At 40.2% G+C, this 16793-nt stretch overlaps 1 protein-coding gene across 1 annotated transcript in view; it reads left to right on the forward strand.

Moving 5' to 3' along the window:
* Positions 1-16793, forward strand: part of CPED1 (cadherin like and PC-esterase domain containing 1) — a 335522-nt gene that overhangs the window by 173237 nt on the left and 145492 nt on the right. The gene's annotated exons all lie outside the window — the stretch shown is intronic.

Raw genomic sequence — 16793 nt, forward strand, 5'->3', positions numbered from 1 at the left:
GTCTTCTTTGGTGGTTCTCTCATCTGCTTTTGCATTTTTTTCTTTGATTCTACATGCATCCTACTACTTTTTCTCACAACACATAACCTCATGATTCTAGGGAAGTAGTAATTGGAACTCAACACAGATCTACCAGTCTACTTGGGAAGTGTAATTGCAAATATGCGATGTCAAAAGGTTCTTTATGCTCTGCATAGCTTTGGAGTACATCAGGTTAGTAAGGGGAGATTTGGCTTACAGGGGCTTAGTGGGTAGTATGGATACCACTTTAAAATAAAAGAATAGCCAGATATAGTAACTCTCTACCTGCCCCATTCCTGAGATTTTTATTTTTCAAGGGCACATGTATCTCTAATATATAAATTATCACTAAATCAAAGAGAATTTCACGTTGGTCTAAAGATTGGCCTAATGCAAGATAAAATGATTGTTCTGAGCAATAATAATAGATGTACTTTTTAAAAAACATATTCATTTATTTATTTGAAAGGCAGAGTTACCGAGAAGCAGAGAGAGAGAGAGAGAGAGAGAGAGATGGAGGGAGGGAGGGAGGTGTCTTCTATCCACTGGTTCAGTCCCCAGATGGCCGCAACAGCTAGAGCTGGGTTGATCTGAAGCCAGAAGCCTGGAGCTTCTTCCAAGTGTCCCTGCACATAGGGGCATGGTCCCAAGGACTTGTGCCATCTTCCACTGCTTTCCTAGGCACATTAGCAGGGAGCTGGATCAGAAGTGGGGCAGCTGGGACTTGAACTGGCTCCCATATGGGAGGCTGGCACTTCAGGCATCAGCCTTACCTGCTACCCCACAGTGCCAGCCCCAATAGACATACTTAAAAAAAGATAGAATAGAGATGATTTCTGTGGCCAAATAGGTTTGTGAAGCAATAGATTAAACAAAGGTAAGTAAATTTCGTTACAGTTGGACTTCTTGAACCATTAATATATTAACTTAAAGAGTGTCCTTCAAAAGGAGAGTTTATAGTTTGCTGCATTTGCACACTTATTTGATATTGTTTTAGTGGAATAGCTATTAATATTTCTTCCATGGAAACAATATAGGAAGCATGAAGTTGTACTGTGGAGATTTCAAAATATATTACTATCATTTTTCAATTTTCAATTTGCTTTGAGTTGCTGTGTCTTTGCCTTCTTTAGAACTCAGAAACAAATGATAGAACCACACCAAAATAGATAAGGAAAAATAGACAAAAATCTAGAGACAGAGATGTGTTTTTGTCTACACTTCTATATAGGTTTGTGTGTATATAATTAATTCCAAGCTAAATATCCTCTCTCTCTCTCTCTCTCTTTCTATTTTTTTTTTTTTGGAGCAAGCTTTATTTCATATGCTGCTAATAGGAATGTAAAATTGTTGATCACAGGAAAACTTTGGTGGTACATAGTAGAGCTAAACAGAAATACACATGCATATAAAGATGCGTATTCTTGATTCAGCAGTCCTCCTAGTCTACCCAGGATGAGTGAGGCCATATGTCTACCAGAAGACTCACACACAAAAAATCGCCCCATCAGTTCTATTCATAATAGCTTAACTAGATAAGAGAGGAGATAAATTCAACAAAATACTATTGAAATATTTCAAAATAAATGAACTACTGATACACACAAAAATATTTTGGAAGAATATCCAAAGTATGATGTTGGTAAAAGGAAGCCAGACACATAAAAACATACTATATTTCATATGGATTCAAGAACAGGCAAAAACCAATTGATAATGGTAGAAATCTGAATGGTGGTGGTATGGGTATCTCTACATACTAGCAAAGTTTTTGGGTAAATGTCCTATACATTAATCTGGATACTAGTTACATCAATAACCAGGTGCTTTATAGATATATAAAACTTAACTAATGATGCGCTAAAGATGTATGTGATTTACTATATAAAATTATGTAATACATAAAATATGCATGTATGTTTGTATGTATAGAAATTGTACATACTACATATAAATTATATCTCATTAAAGTAAGGAAAAAGCATTGATGGGAAAGTATTATTATTATTACCTTCAGAGATATGCTTCTCTTCTCAAATATTGTATTGATCAGAAACTAGTTAATCACCATGCAATTACTTTAGACATCAGAATATATTAGGAATCTATTATTGAAATATGCAGAAAATATTAAAAAATTCTTGTGGAATGAACTCTATAGATGATTGCAGAAAAGTATTTCAGTCATTTATAAAAATCCTTTCCAGGAGGTCTTAATTTAAAGTTTATGTGTGGTCCCACAATAAACATTGTATTTTATAACATGGAAAAGTGTCTAATAAGCATGAGTGAATTTTAACCTTTCTTTTAGAAACTCAGGTAAGTGAACAGATAAGTGTGGCATGAATCATGTAGATTGCTTTAGACACTCACCTAAGCATCAGTGGCCTCAGGAGCTGGGAACAGTGAACAGCAAAAGAAGCATTTTCTCACCATGGACTCCTGTTGGAATCCTAATCCAGAGAATCCCTTCTCTTTCACGTTTCATCTCATTAGGGTCTTGATGTTTCATTGCAAGCTGATGCCATGAGGAAAGGTACAACACAAAGAAAGCCCAAAAGATAACATTTCTAACCTCAAAGTTAATAGCTAAACAGACAAACATCATGAGACTTGACAAACTTCTGGTTTTCCAAACTGTTCCTTTTCTTTTCCATCAACAATAATAGTACCCTCATAGTGCTTAGGCTGCTATCCAGAGTCCAGGCACTGCAGATTAAATGATAGGCTGTTCTAGTTGAATCTCCAAAGTCTATATAAGTGAACCTAAGAGGAAACTTATTAAACTTTAATTCTATTTTGTTTATTGGTTGGGGAGGGCAATTGCAGTTTTATTTACATTTCAAGTTATATTTTAACCTCATGCGGTTCATAATTAATATTTTTAAAGGTTTAATTTATTTATTTGAAAGACAGAATTACTGAAAGAGAGGCAGAGGCAGAGGCAGAGAGAGAGAGAGAGGTCTTTCGTCTGCTGGTTCACTCCCCAAATGGCCGCAATGGCCAGAGCTGAGCCTATCCAAAACCAGGAGCCAAGAGCTTCTCCTGGGACTCCCGTGTGGGTGCAGGGGCCCAAGGACTTCAGCTATCCTCTGCTGCTTTCTCAGACACATCAGGAGGGAGCTGGATTGGAAATGGAGCAGCCGGGACTAGAACCAGTATCCATATGGGATGCCAGTGCCACAGGCCAGGGCTTTAACTCACCGTGCCACAGCACCTGCTCCCACAATTAAGTTTTAAATAAACATGGTCTTAGTAAATTTGTGCTACTGTAACAAATATATGTGAGATGAGGTAATTTATAAAGAACAGATTAATTTCTCATGGTTCCAGGAGCTGAGAGTGCAGATCAAGGCACTGGCACTTGGGGTCTGGTGAGGGCCTTCTTGCTGAAGAGAAAAAAGGGCAAAAAGGGCCGACGCTTTGTTCTTATGAAGTGAGAGGAGCCAGAGTGCAGGAAAAAGATCTGTCACTGCTTTCCTCCTGCCTTTTTTTTTTTTAATTTGACAAGTAGGGTTACAGACAGTGAGAGAGAGAGAGAGAGAGAGAGAGAGAGAGAGAGAAAGGTCTTCCTTCCGTTGGTTCACCCCCCAAATGGCCACTACAGCCGGCGCTGCACCGATCCAAAGCCAGGAGCCGGGTGCTTCCTCCCAGTCTCCCATGCGGGTGCAGGGCCCAAGCACTTGGGCCATCCTCCACTGCCTTTCTGGGCAACAGCAGAGAGCTAGACTAGAAGAGGAGCAACCAGGACTAGAACCCGGCACCCATATAGGATGCCAGCACCGTGGCTTACTTGGTTAATCCTCCTCCTGCCCTTTTATAAGGCACTAATTCATTCATGAGGGTGGAGCCATAAGGACTTAGATCTCCAGAGATTCCGTCTGTTAATGCGACCACAATGGGGATTAAGGCTCAACACAAGAGTTTTGGGGACATGCAGACCATAGCAAATATGAAAGGCAGTGAGCCTTCAGATAGCCAAAAGCAGAATTCCATTTATGATTAATCAAACCTCTCAACTTCTGCTTCCTCCATTTCTTTGCCTTCTGGGGATCCTTTATTCATTTCATCATTTCACCAGAAGATGAACAGGGAAAAGAAAGCAAATATAAAGAATACCAGTCAATTAAAAAAGCAATTACTATGACATTTTGGTGAATTATAAGATAATTAGTTTATTAATAGATCTTTTGTTTCACTTATAGTATCAAATGCTGTTAAGTACCTACTTAGCCATAATGAATTATTTGAGTTTACTTAATGTCTACTTTCCAATTATTAATATTATGCCGTTGAAATTTGCATATTGTTGCCACAAAGGTAACTCTTAGTTTGACTGTCACTAGTGAGGGAGAAAGAACTCATTTATAGGACTAACATAAAGCAACTAGATTGGGACCAGGGTGTCTTAACCTCATGCTCTTGCCATTGGGAGCTGGATAATCCTCTGCTGAGGGACATTGTCCTGCACTGTGCACTGTGGCATGAGGAGCAACATCCCTGGCCTGTAACTATTACTGTCTCCTAGATTCCAGTGGCAGATTCCTTCTTCAGGTTGTGACAAGCAAAAATGACTCTAGACATTGCCCAATGTCTACAGCAATGTCAACCCCAATTGAGAACTTCTGACATAGACCAAGAAGAGTTCCTGCTTTACTGCTGATCTGTGTATTTAGTAGAAATGTGAAAGATTTCTTCAATATTGTATGTTGGAGCATCATTGTTATCTGTTGTGTCCATGTACTTTTAGCCATTTTTGTAGTCAGTGGTGCTGTTCTCACAAAACTTCACTCATTAACCTGCCACTTTTTCTATCTAATGTAATTATTATGATCAGAAATATGCATTGAATTATAAAAACATGATTTTTCTGAAAGCATAAAAGCATCATATAATATACTTACACTGTTATTACATTTTGATTTATCCAGAAATAGTATAATGTTTTGCTGCTAGGAAGAAAGATTTAGAAAGCAATAAACTGTTATTGTGGCTGGAGCATGTCATGTTTAGGAATTAATAAAATATATTTATGTTCTAAGGAAATTAAAATACATATGGGGAACTATTTCTCTTAATACCCCTTTCCAAATCAGAACTTTTGACATAGATAACAGAGAACATCCACAGAAGTTGATTTTATAGGTGATCTATGTTTTCATATACATTTTGCCCCCAAAGTGTTGTGCCAGAATTGAGCCATAAATAAAAGTTACAGAAAGGTCATATAGCAGAAGTCTAGGAGACTACATTTTGTGGATCTGTGTGCTAGACACAGATTTCACTTTAAAATGGATTATAATTCACAAAGAGAAAATGTCAAAGAAAACAGTACTTTTTAAAAGATTGTTCTATTATTTAGCTATCCATTTAAAATGGCATTTTCTGCTTTATTTAAAAGTTAATTAGCCATGTAGATGCACAGTTATTATATGATGTGTGAATGACTCCAGTTATAGCATTTGGACATGCTTTATATTTCTCTCATTTATTTATTTTTTAAAGATTTGTTTATTTATTTGAAAGGCAGAGGCAGAGAGAGAGAGAGAGAGAGAGAGAGAGAGAGAGAGAGGTCTTCTATCCATTGGAGCTGCTTCAATCTGAAGCCAGGAGCCAGGATCTTCCTTCGGGTCTTCCACATGGGTGCAGGGGCCCAAGGACTTGGCCTATCTTCACTGCTTTCCCAGGCCAAAACAGAGAGCTGGATGGGAAGTGGAGCAGCCTGAACTTGAACTGGGGTCCATATGGGATGCCGACACTGCAAGGGGCAGCTTTACCCACTACACCACAGCGCTGGCCCCTCATTTATTTTTTTGTACCTTTTTAACACTACAGAGGTCTATTATAAGATGATTATAAAACATCTCTAATGATAGCTGCCTAATTTTTCAGAAAATATGCATAATAAGAAAGCGGAAGTGCATTTATTAATAATTGTTGGATGAAAACCTGTTGTTTCCAAATTTATAATTGCATTAGAATATCAGTTGAATTGTTTTTGGTTTACTTTAGCAGAAGAATAACTTAATTTTCTAACAATAGGCTCTGTGCTACAGGAAATGCTCTCCAGGCATACCTGATTCTTACATACCTGCTATGCACTTTGTTTTTAGAAACACCATTTTGTGCCATAGAAAAATATAATAGCAGCAAAAGCAGCATAAGGGGTGCTGTAGTAATGCAACATTTATAGAGTTCTATTCTATGCCTTCCTGTTCTATTATATACCTTCATGTCTGATTTAATAGTCACCATAACCCTGAACATAGGTTGGGTTTTTAAGCTCCCCACCCTGCCCCACTTTTTCTTTCTTTCTCCCTCCCCCCTCTTTTTAACATGGAGAGATTAGGCTTTGGAAAGGTTAGAAACTTTGGTCAAACCAAACACAGATCTTGCTGATTTCAAATCAAGTCCCTTAATTATTTTTGTGCATAGTGGAATCTTAAATCCTCAATGTACTTAAATTCTTTTTTTTTCATTACTTAGTGTAGGGTTAATTTTATGAGTACAAAGTAAACTGATAGCAGATCTTGTAAAAATTAAGTGAGATATTAGGAGAGGAAAGAAGAGGAAGAGTGGGAGTGGGGGTGGAATGAAAGGTAGGGTGGGAAGTATAACTATATTCCTAAAAACTGCTGGGGCAGGGCCAGGTCAAAGCCAGGAGCCAGGAGCTTCATCTGGGACTCTCATATGGATGTTGGGGGGCTCTCATATGGAGCTGGGTCAGAAGTGGAGTAGCTAGGACAGGAACCAACACCCACAGGGGATGTTGAAGTTGTAGGTGGCAGCTTTACCCACTAAGCAACACTGGCCCCTGTATTCAAATTCTAGTTGATCTATTTGGGAAACTCCCATTCAATCAGAATACAACCTATTAAACTTAATTAGATTATTTTACATGAACTCATACATTGATTTTTATGCTGTTCTGCAATCACTGAAAATTCCGAGGTTTATGTAACTTTTGTTTTGGTAGGGATTGTACTGACAACAGAGTATTCCATAGTGTGTCTATTGGGAATCTTCTAGAGGTAGCTTAGTCTAATATTGTACCAGGCACCACACATATCTAAAGGAAGAACTCCTTCTCTCCTACACAGGTGATTCTAAACTCCTGACACTTCTGACACTGAATGTGTAGGCTTTTCTCTCATATTAAGCAATTTCCCACCTCTCCAGGCACCTGTTGGGCATCCCACAATTCAGTTCCAACACTAGTGTCCTGGAGTTGGAGCAGACCCCATAGGTTCAAAGGTCAGTCCCATAAGACTCCCTACTTCAGACGCCAGGCACATATACCAAGTTGTGACCTATGCTTCTGACAAGCTGTCTATAAATCTGTGGTTCCCACCATCCCCTCCTTGGGTTCGTAATTCGCTTAACTAGCTCACAAAACTCAGGGAAACATTTATTTATGTTTCCTAGTTTATGATCAAGAATACAACTCAGGAACAAGTAATGTACGAGTTACAAAGGGTGAGGCATAGAGAGGGGGGAGTGGGGCGTCCTTGCCTCTCTGGGCTTGCCACCTGCTGGCCTTTATGTGTGCACCAACCAGGAAACTGCCTGAACTCTTAGTGCACAGAGTTTGATGAAGGCTTCATCATGTGGCCGTAATAGACTACTAGCCACCAGCCTTTCTTCTCTCCCTGGAGAATACAGTTTAGGGCTAAAAGTTTCAAGCTTCTAGTCAAGGTTTGGCCATCCAGGAGTCTATCAAGACTCATGTCTTTAGAAGAAAAAGTACTCCTGTTTCAGTCAGGAAATTACACAGAATTTAGGAGCTCTGTGTCAGGAACCAGAGACAAATCCCAAATATATTTTCATTATGATATTAAATTTCCTAACCTCTGACTATCTTTATTGGTGCCCAATATTTCAACCAGAAATTACATATTAGAATTCTACTTGGCCAGAATACTATCATTCTACTAACCATTAAAATATTTTCTGGTGTATAGGTTTTGCTTTTTAATTTTATATTTGTTTATACATTAGAGCAACTAAATTCCTAGTCAATTATTTTCACTAAGTAAAACAGTTCACCATTTTATTGCTGCTACCCAAAACATCCACACTAAATTTATTTAAAATTTAATTTTAAAAACTTTGTTTATGTTCTCTGTAGGATAATCAGAAGAAGGTATTGTGGGGTTGATCCTTTGACAAATGCTTCGAAGATACATTCAATCACAGGAGAGCCTCTCACTTTACACTCTTACATAAGCCTTACAACAAGCAGAGAAGGTAGTGTAGGTGGATTTTTATTGCCCCAGCCAAGTCTTAGGCTTAAGTGTTTACAGTTATTTCTAGATGGACTTATTTATTTATATCTTATAGTAAGTATTTACATATCATGAACAGATTTCTTAAAAGACTTATTTAGATAGATTTCAAGGCAGGCATTGGGCCTAGCAGTTGAGATGCTGGTTAAGATGCTGGTGTCCCATATAAGAGGACCTGGGTTTGATTCCCAGCTCTGGATCCTGATCCCAGCTTACTGCTAATGTAGACCCTGGGAGGCAACAATGATGCTTCAAGTAGTTGGGTCCCTGCCAACACATGGGAGACCTGGATTGAGTGCCTGGCTCCTGGCTTTGGCCCTGGCCCAGTCCCAGCCACTGTGGACAATGGGGAGTGAACCAGGAGATGACAGCTTTCTCGGTCTTTCTGCCTCCTGGGGATGTAGGATGGGAGATGGCAGATATCTCTCTACCTTTAAGGAGTTAAGGAAAGTAGGTATCTGAATCCCATGATTGAATAGTGCATTTCATTTTCTTTATATGTGGAAGAGAATGTTCCCATTGTAAAATTCAGATTTTGTTCTTGCTCTATAAAGATGATGGGGGTCAGATTTCTCTGTGCAAATTGTTCTATCAGCACCAATTTTGTACCCTAGCAAAGTACCTCTAAGCCATTTTCCTAACCTAGTGGTTAAAAGCTGTGGACTATAAAGTTCTTTCCCTTAACTGCTGTCAGGAAAGCCCGAGTTGAGGTCCCCACTCTGCGTCTAATTGGCCTAATTGATTATGTGCCCTAGTTTGATCATTTAAGCCCCTTAAGCCTCAGTTTTCTTATCCTTAAAAAAATCAGTACCTAACTTCTAGAACTATTCTGAAGATTCAGTTAGGTAATAACTGCAAAATTTTAGCGCAAGCTTAGTGCATGATTAGGTGCTTGGTCACTGTCAAATTGACATCACCATCATGATCATTGTGAAACTATTTTTGTCTGGATGCACCTCTAGAATTTAAAGGAGGAGGAAAAGGGGGAATAAAAGCAGAAAACAGCTACAGAAGTAGAAGCCACTAATACTGAGGATGCTGGACTTGGAAAGGTCGTTCCTGACAGTCATAGGTCCCAGTCACTTTAGCCTTTGCAGGCCACTTCTTCCATGAAAAGATAGTTAAAATTATACCGAACAACATCTGTTTATTTACAGATGAATCTGTAAATATTACATATATAGACTATTTTACTTGACTAAAATGTTAGGTGTCTTTCTCTTAATTTAACAGGCAATTCATAAACATCTTTATGGGCACCTAAAAGTATTGTTTGCTATGATGCCTGCTAGAGAAATTGGTCCTATTCTTCTTCCTCACTCTGAAGGGTGCTTGACAATGCTATTCATTATAAATGAGCCAGGCTGTAGGCATTCTTTCTTTCTTTTTTTTTGACAGGCAGAGTGGATAGTGAGAGAGAGAGACAGAGAGAAAGCTCTTCCTTTTGCCGTTGGTTCACCCTCCAATGGCCGCCACGGCTGGCGCACTGTGGCCGGCGCACTGCGCTGATCCGATGACAGGAGCCAGGTGCTTCTCCTGGTCTCCCAATGGGTGCAGGGCCCAAGCACTTGGGCCATCCTCCACTGCCTTCCCGGGCCACAGCAGAGAGCTGGCCTTGAAGAGGGGCAACCAGGAAAGAATCCGGCACCCCAACCGGGACTAGAACCCGGTGTGCTGGCGCCGCTAGGTGGAGGATTAGCCTATTAAGCCGCAGCGCCGGCCGACATTCTTTCAAGTCTTATTATGAGCCCTCTACTCAAACACTTATGCTTTGCCGGCATTTCATATTCTGTGTTCATGGGCTAAGTGGTTCGTCATTACCTTCTTCAAAAGCTCACACAGCACCTAGGGAACTGGCAGGTGATTTCCATGAGTATTCAGCATGCCCATCTAGCCATTCAGAATGCAGAGGCCTCCTTGGTGGCCAGTAAGCATTTACAGAAAATTTGTATTTAGCATTCAGTTTTCTTTAAAAGCAGGCAAAGGTGAAAGGGCATGTTCTTTAATTCATGGTCTACTTTAGCACTTATATAAATTATCTTACCGTGTTGGTGAAAAAGGGTGATGTTAAACACTCACTTCATGAGTTATTATAACTTATGATCAGATAAGTTACCATTTAAATGAAAACTTTTGCTCAGCACATCTGTTCTGCATGTTTCTCCAAGACACATCTGCTTCCTTTCCTAGAAAAAACAAACTCTTACTACCATTAGCACAGCAGAGCCAACATGAGTACAATGGGAAAGAGAACTGGGTCTTTCTGCCTTCTGACAGCATCCAGAGAATCTTCAGTATCCATTCATCCTTGCTTGAAGTCCAAGTTTCTGCATTCTAGGAATTAGTCCTCTGATTTCTGAACTGGACAGGAAAGTAGAAAGGAACTCAATGAGCTTTTTAAAGAAAATATTTTTTTAGAGTAAGTAAATTTCAAATGTGATGTTTGCAGGTTTGAAGGCAGTTGTTGCTAAATGAAAATCAAGGGGAGTCAATATAATAACTTCAGTTCCTTTTTTTTTTTTTTTTTGGCAGGCAGAGTGGACAGTGAGAGAGAGAGACAGAGAGAAAGGTCTTCCTTTTGCCATTGGTTCACTCTCCAATGGCCGCTGCAGCTGGCACACCACGCTGATCCGAAGCCAGGAGCCAGGTGCTTCTCCTGGTCTCCCATGTGGTGCAGGGCCCAAGCACTTGGGCCATCCTCTACTGCACTCCCTGGCCACAGCAGAGAGCTGGCCAGGAAGAGGGGCAACCGGGACAGAATCCGGAGCCCCGACCGAGACTAGAACCCGGTGTGCCAGATTAGCCTGTTGAGCCGCGGCACCGGCCTATAACTCCAGTTCTTTATACCCACGTCTTTGTGGGCTCTCGTGCTCCAAAGGCCACCTTGATCTTTTCTCTCCCATTCTCCATTTTCTTCCCCACTTCTCAAGTCCAAAGTAACTCTAGCACAGGCCAAAAAAACAGGATAGTGAGGATGGTGATGGGAGAGGAAAGAGACCCTGGCTACTAGATTAGGCATGCTTGTGCTTCCTCCCCCACAAAGTCCAGAACATGATTTATTTTTTTTTCAATAAATGAATTTTTGGCTTTTTCAAATAACAAAGATTGGCCATATAAAGGGCAAGTTAAAGCCAACACTTTCTCTGGGCCAGTGAGTCTTAATGTTTTGGAGGAAGCAGTGATCCACTTGAATATCTGGTGAGCCTTGACCTTTGCCTCAAAAAAGAATGAATATGCATGTCAAATGCTGCATTTAATTCCAAAAGTAAAAAAAAATGCAGGTAAAAAAATCTTATCCTTATCCTCTGACTTACAGTCAGAACCAGAATATCACTAGCAATGACAAATATGATAAAGGTAGCTTCATTTCTGTCATGAACATATATTATTATAATCCAATCTATTGAGCACCCACATTGTTCCAGCAACTGTACTAGATGTCGTACATTGTTTCATTTATGTTGTAATGATAAAGAAATTAGTGTCTATAAAACAGTATCATATTTTGGATTTATGTGTGATACTTTTTAAAAAATCATTTATTTGAAAGGCAGAATTACAGCGAGTCAGAGAGACAGAGAGAAAGAGAGAGAGAAGTCTTCCATCCACTGGTTCACTCCCCAAATGGCCCAACAGCTGGAGCTGGGCCATTCCGAAGCCAGAATCCAGAAGCTTTTTCTGGGTCTCCCTTGTGGAAGCAGGGACCTAAGGATGTGAGCCACCTTCTGCTGGTTTCCCAGGCCATAGCAGAGATCTGGATTAGAAGTGGAGCAGCTGGGACTTGAGCAGGCCCCACCTTGGGATGCCAGCACTGTAGCTCTGGCTCCTATGTGTGGTCTTTCGATGATCTCTGTTAACACAGAGAATCAGCAGTCATTATATCTGTATGTCTCAAAGCAAAGTGCCAGCAAATCTAATTTGTACCTTTGAAATGCACATCTGTAAGGATCTACCTTATCCATTGCTTTCTTCTCATAGTCTCAGGAAGTGCTTATGAGATGTACGTAATGATTCTCTTGAAAACACAGGGACATTGAACAATCCATCATTCGGACTATTTATATTGTCTTCATTGGCCAAAGCCATTGATGTCCTTTCTTTCAGCAGGTTATAACACATTGGTTTTTGTTCAAAGAGAGGTTGGCCCAATGTGCAATTAGGTAATGCTGAGAGAATCTCCACATGCCTTTGGCTGTGACATTTCCTTCAATAGGCATGTGTTGCAGGAACAAGAATGAGGGATGGAGTATTCCTCGCAGATGTTTTCACCAATTGCAGAACCACAAGCTGGTTTGACATATGTTCCCTGAAGACAAAATTAGGACATTTTACTGCTTGACATATTTAACTTCTTTTGAAAACACTGCTAATTTGTCTTTTTTTTCCCACCCACATCCCTTTTTTAGGCAGGACTGATGAGTTTAAAGCATTGAGCATGACTCACTCTTCAAAGCAGAACAGGCCTCTCCGTCCCAGTGGCCCCCAGCACTTCAGTACCTCATCCTCTAGCAATGCGGTGCAGACTTTCACTGTATTTTCTGGGCTCTTACCTCCTGCATGCCCCCCTGCCCCCACCACATGCTTGGGTATGAACTTTCCAGACCTAATGATTTGGAAAATAAATATTGCATGTGGAATTCTTCACCTGACAAGTTATTTTAAAATTAAATTCCTGACAAAATTAGGAGACCTGGATTTCAAAGTTTTAAGAAATAGCAAGGAGGGAAAATTTTTCTTTACGTGAAACATTCTCTCATGTATTTTGATGGAAATGCTATTTGTGCTGTCTGGATTTGAATCACAGATTACCACCTACTTGCCGGAGACCTTGGGCGAGTTTCTTATGAGTCACACAGGGATAGTAATAGTACTGGCCCTACAGGAAGGTTTAAGGGAAAATTGAGTTAATATTATGAAACTCTTAGAATAGTGTCCTGAACACAGGAAGAATTTGAATATATGAGTGCAAGATACAAATTTTTAAAAAGATAAATAAGGAAAATGTGTCTTCAGGATGGCATAGAGGAGAGTTTAAAACAGGGTTATTTTTTATTTCTTATAAAACTGTATTGGAGATTTTCAAGTTTAGATCTAAAGTGTAGATATTTAAGTGTAGATTTAGTAAGATATTAAAATATAAAGGGCTTTGCAGACAAAACCATTAAATTATATAATAAATTTTATACTAAATGTAATAAAATAAAATTTCCAGAACTGAGTGCAACCTTTTCCTTCAATATTTTTCATTTTGACAGTTGCATGATTAATTGCATATGTCATCTAATTAGCAATCTCAGCTGAGAGACTAATAATTCAAGAGCTAGTTAACAAAAAGAGGGGAGGTATTCATTTGCCCAAACCAGGAACATCCTTCTTCACAGATATTACCCCATGGGTTCTATTAATGCTGAAGAGATCAATCTTCTCTGTGTCATTCTCTAAAATAAGCAGCAAAGGATAAAGATATTACTTGTATGTTGACAGGCACAAGAGATAATCATGTTACTTAATTTTTTGTTTGTATAATCTCTAAAACGTGCTATCGCTTTGAAAATTGTCACTTAAAAGCCCATAAACTTATTCAATCTAATAATAAGCTAAATGAGAACACTAGTCTCATTCTATATATACACAACATAATTTCAGCCTGCCAAATTATCCTCTACTTATCTAAAAATTGGATTTTTTTCCAAATACTTTTAGCTGTTTCCCAAATGCTAATATATCATCACAGATTAGAGATTTGTCCCTTTTGAGAAGGCTTTAAAATGCATAGGATCTAATATTTACTTAGTACCTACTATGTGTCAGGTCCCATTCTGATTGCTTGAAATTTAATTTTTTTAAAGATTTATTTATTTATTTGAAAGTCAGAGTTACACAGAGAGAAGGAGAGACACAGAGACAGAGAGGTCTTCCATCCACTGGAATCCATCCAATTGGCCACAACGACTGGAGCTGTGCCGATCTGAAGCCCAGGACCCAGGAGCTTCTTCTGTGTCTCCTACATGGGTGCAGGGGCCCAAGGACTTTGGCCATCTTCTACTGCTTTCCCAGACCATAGCAGAAAGATGGATCAGAAATGGAGCAGCCGGGTCTCAAACCAGTGCCCATATGGGATGCTGGCACTGCAGGCAGTGGCTTTACCTGCTACGCCACAGCGCCAGTCCCTAAATTTAATTTTTAAAATTTTCTATTTATATAAGGGGAACAAATTTCATGTATTTCATATATACAGATTTATGAACATAGTGGTACTTCTCACTCTACCCTCCCACCCAGACTCCCACCCTCCCTCCTCCTTCCTTTCTTACTTTTCTTTTGCTTTTTACAGTGACATACTTTCAGTTTATTTTATACTCATAAGTTTAAACCCTCCACTAAGTAAAGAATTCAACAAATAGGAAGAAGAATAAACACTGTTCCTCAACAGTAGAAAATCAATTTTTGTATTAGTCAGCTTTTCATTGCTATAATGAGATAAGCTGAGACAGGCTAACTTTATGAAGAAAAGGGGTTCCTTTGGCTCATGATTCTGAAGGTGCAAGATCCAGGAGCCACATCTGCTGGCCTTCTTGGTGGCAGAGTCAGTCCCAAGTCATCACAGATCATCTCATGGCAGGAGACAGGGAACACGTATGTCTGTACATGTCTGTGTGGTCTCTCCCCTCTCTTTATGTAATCACCAGGATTCAATCATGGGGACTCTCTGCTAGTGACTGCATCTCATCTAATCACTTTGCAAAGGTACAGTATTTAAAATATCTATTTATTTATTTGAAAGACAAAGAGAGAGAAAGAGAGAGAGAGGGGGAGAGAGAGAATCTTTTATCTGCTGGTTTACTTCCCAAATGGCTCCAATGGCCAGGGCTGGTGTTGGTTGAAACCAGGAGCTTGGTACTCCATCTGGATCTTCCACATGGCTGGCAGAGACCCAGGCACTTGGGCTGTCTTTCACTGGCTTCCCAGGAACATTAGAAGGGAACTAGATCAGAAGTGGAACAGCAGGACTCTAACTGGTGCTCTGATATGGGACACCAGCATCACAGGTGACAGCACAGCTCACTGTTCCACAACACTGGCCCAAAGAAGCTATCTTTAAACACCATAGTTTGATTAAATTTCTGTCTTCTTAACACTGTAAACATAATACTTTGAAAATAAGCCCTTGCGGCCGACGCCGCGGCTCAATAGGCTAATCCTCTGCCTGTGGTGCTGGCACCCCGGGTTCTAGTCCCGGTCGGGGCACCAGATTCTGTCCCGGTTACCCCTCTTCCAGGCCAGCTCTCTGCTATGGCCTGGGAGTGCAGTGGAGGATGGCCCAAGTGCTTGGGCCCTGCACCCGCATGGGAGACCAGGAGAAGCACCTGGCTCCTGTCCTCGGATCAGCATGATGTGCCGGCCGCAGCGCACAGGCCACGGCGGCCATTGGAGGGTGAACCAACGGCAAAAGGAAGACCTTCCTCTCTGTCTCTCTCACTGTCCACTCTGCCTGTCAAAAAATTAAAAAAAAAAAAAAAAAGGCAAATAAGCCCTTGCATGAGTTTGGGATAACAAGTTATATAGAGAACATAAACATTGTCAAAATAAAGCAGAACACAAGGTAGACCCTTTAATGATTTCCATTTTACGATGGAGAATTGGAGACACAGAGCTTGCTAAGGTTGTACAGCTTGTAAGTGGCAGAGTCCATTTGTGAACCCAGGCAGCCTGGTCTAGAGCTCTGCCTCCTACAAACTGTACTCCTAGCCACTCAATGACACTCCAAAGCAAAATTGCTGAAATAGGTTTATGCTTTCCAAAAATACTTTGACCGTATGAGTAATTTGTAGGTTATTGTTTTATTATTTGGAACTCTTAGGATTTTTTTTCTATTGAAGAAAATTTACAAATGAGATTAGGTTATAGGGAGAGTTCAAAAGCTCTCTGAATGGATATCATTTATATCATGAGGAGGCCATGAGGAAGGGCAGAGGTATGCCAGCCAGCTCTGTGACACTTGTGTGTATGGGATGGGCTTGAGTGGCCAGAGCTGCCAATGTGGAAGAAGCCAGTGGAGAAGGCTGTGAGTCATGGTATGTGTCTCTGACTGTTGGATTGACCAGCAGCTCCGTGGCCATCATTTGTGTTCCTGCTTAGGCCATTCGTGGGTGTTGTGTTCCAATGTCACACTATGCTTTTGAGTCAGGGGAGTCTTCATGGTATAACCCCTCACTCTGCGTGTGAGCCAACTTCCATAATTTGCCATATTTCATTGTCAGTCAATGGCAAAGTAAGGATGTAAACCAAAGGACCAGGTATGGTGTCTCCTGGCAGTGTGCAATTGTGCCTTATGTAGAGAGGCAGCTGGGATCCAGATGTTGACGTGTTTCCTAAGTGCTTTGAACCAGATTCCTATCCTTAAGCAAATCCCTAATGCAGAATCTCTATTTCTAAAGGAATGATAATTTGCTCATTTGCTGAGACTTCTCTCCTTGACTAGAAAAA

The sequence above is a fragment of the Oryctolagus cuniculus genome, chromosome 3 (genome assembly GCF_964237555.1).
Source record: "Oryctolagus cuniculus chromosome 3, mOryCun1.1, whole genome shotgun sequence".
Classification (NCBI taxonomy): domain Eukaryota; kingdom Metazoa; phylum Chordata; class Mammalia; order Lagomorpha; family Leporidae; genus Oryctolagus; species Oryctolagus cuniculus.